The 2,650-nt window shown below is 39.2% G+C and overlaps 1 long non-coding RNA gene across 1 annotated transcript; it reads right to left on the bottom strand.

Moving 5' to 3' along the window:
- Positions 1-227: 227 nt before the first annotated feature.
- On the bottom strand, positions 228-1,168 carry LOC147313905 (uncharacterized). The gene is made up of 3 exons (XR_015124820.1): positions 1,084-1,168; positions 857-978; positions 228-714 (listed from the first exon to the last, which is right to left on the bottom strand). It is a non-coding gene; the product is annotated as an uncharacterized LOC147313905 (long non-coding RNA).
- Positions 1,169-2,650: the final 1,482 nt, after the last annotated feature.

The following is a 2,650-nucleotide window of genomic DNA, read 5'->3' as shown; positions in this document are numbered from 1 at the left end:
TTAATCTGAATCCTTCTGAAATGTGCTGTGAATGAATGCTGATGCAACTCACTGTGGGAAAGCTGTTAATAAAACGAATCTGTGACACATGCAACACATTCACAGAGGAAGAGGACACAAAGGGAGGACATGCAGAGGCTGTGTTAAAGTCAGAAATCCAAATCTTTAGTCAAAAACAGGCGGCAGTTACAAACAGGAAGACAAGCAGTCCATCAAACAGTCTACAGGGTCAAACATACAGAGAATTCAAACAGCAGTAAAAAATAACTGGACTCTGAAAAACTTAAAGCAATGTGTGACGCAATAAAAGGAAGCAGCGCAGTATATTCACTGAATTATCATCAATTACAAAAGACAAAAGGAGAAAAACTATGATTTCTAAGAAAATAAACCTTGATGGAAACATACAGAATGTAAACTGTGTGAGTTTGGTGAACTTTGTTAGTAACAAATGAGGTAAAAAAAAAAAAGGGAGAGACAAAAACTCAGTATTCATTAATAATTAGAAAGCATCTAAACATTCTGGTCATGGATTTTTACAGTCTTAGTTCCGCTTGCTGTCATCATTATAATCATCATGATCAATGGCGAGGTCCTGAGGCGGGCGGGGCTGTCTCTGGTGATGTCACCATGAAGGAACAGCATCTGGCACGTGTTGCTGAAACATCCCAGTACACTGGTGTAGTTTCCTCTCCAGCTGTTTGACATTTGACACTTCAACATTAAGGGGAAGAAGAAGAAACAGTGTTAGGTCAGGTGACCACATGGTTTCTAAAGTAACTGACAGGAAGTAACCAGGCCGTTAGAAATGGATGGCATGTGTTTAGAGTTACTGTAGTTGGGTAACTCTACTTACCAAAAGCAGAAGCACACAGATGAAGGATCAGATGCTGAATGTTGCAGGAACATGCTCATGTGTGGTGGTCATTCAGTGCTGCTCCGGCAGGTTAGACAGTCCAAGACTGATATGCTGCCCATCTGAGAGTTTGAAAACACACATGCAAAGATTTATTTTGTATTACAGTCAAAGTTGGATGTTCATTTCTGTCCTTTAAAAATGTTTGTGTATTTGAAAGCACTAACATTTAAGGATGACTTGGATCGTCTCCTTTAAAGGGGAGACAAGTGTATCCACTGATCCACGTCACTTTACCTGGATGATGACTCCAGGAAACACTCCTAATATAACCAAGCAAATAAATAATATTGAAGATTTACTTACATCATTACAAAAACATCAAAAACATCTCCTTTGATTCTATTTCTCCATTCCTGCTGAACATCAGGCAACAAATATCTCAATAAATCACAGTAAAATGTAAAGCACATATTTTCTCTGCTTTGTCAAACCTCTGCAGAGCCTCTGTCAAGAAAAACATATCTGTAAGCATAAAACAAATATACATTTCATAACACGTCACTGGACAAACCTCGGTCAGTTGATTTCCTCTGTGCAGTGCAGATGAGCATCAGTCAGCAAGTCAAGGTGGTGAGATGGACTGGTGTCCTTTGTGACTCTGCTGGTTCTTCTGAGGAAACACCACCGTCTCTCCACACCGTCACCATCTGTGAGCACAAACTGCTGCTCTGCTCTGCCAGCATGTAGGAAATCACATATCACACACACAGGGGTGAAGAAACATTAGAGCTCAACTTTGGATACTTTAGATCTAAACAGATCAAAGTAGCTCTTAGTTTCAGCAATCAGACAAACAATGATACCAAACTGATTCTGTATGAATACAATATGGTATTTTCAATACAGGTGTCAAATTAATTTATTAAAACTAATACAGATATATGTATATATATTTTTGATAAATTAGTTTGCTAAATTATAAGAATATATTTTTTTTTTCATTTAACAATTGCAACTGAAAGAAATTAAATATTGAACAAAAATATACTGTCACATTCTGAGCATGCTCAGCATGCTGACAGACTTGAAGTTGCTACAGATTTTAAAAAGTGATAATTATAGGGAAGAAACTTCTCTTTTTCATCCGTTTAATCAAACATTTGATGCCTCAGATGTCTCAGTCCTATAGTGTTCTGCAACTACAATTAACCCGAAGCTTGGATTTGGCTGCAGGTGCCCCTGTACATCCTTCTCAACATGTGGGTACCATTTAATCACACTTCTTCCTGAGCTTTGCTTCATCACAAGACCAAAGGTGGCATCCCGTGTCACAGTCTTCTCATCATCCAGAAGAAACATTTGAAGAAACATCATGGAGAAGAAACATTTACGTGCCTCCTGGTTTTGTTTTCTGATCCTGCAAAAAGACCGAGGACAACAAAGCCCAAAATTGATGATTCTCCTATCAGGGATCAGTAGAGTGTATTAACCTGTGGTATAAGCAGCAGTCACTGAAATATTACTGTTTCAGATAAGAAATCTAGCACATAAAAGCCAGGGTGGGAGGGATCTCTGCAAACTGACTTACCTCTGCAAGTGTGAAGCTCAACAAAAATCTGACTCTCCAGTCACAGACAAACAAAAACCTCCAGCTGGGAGATAGAAAATGCTGTCTGGGTCTTGCTGGATGTTGCTGGTCAGAGTCCACACATTAGCAGAGTGCTTCTTGGTCCCACTGACCCATGTGGACAGCGACTGTGGAGAACTGTTCTGGAAAACAGAAAAGAGAAT

Source organism: Aulonocara sp. 'chitande type north' Nkhata Bay, linkage group LG14, assembly GCF_057382095.1.
Source record: "Aulonocara sp. 'chitande type north' Nkhata Bay isolate Kocher_YH1m ecotype deep benthic linkage group LG14, A_spYH_male_GT1.1, whole genome shotgun sequence".
NCBI lineage: Eukaryota > Metazoa > Chordata > Actinopteri > Cichliformes > Cichlidae > Aulonocara > Aulonocara sp. 'chitande type north' Nkhata Bay.
Note: the sequence above shows the minus strand (reverse complement) of the source record. Positions and strands in the feature narration are given on the sequence as shown.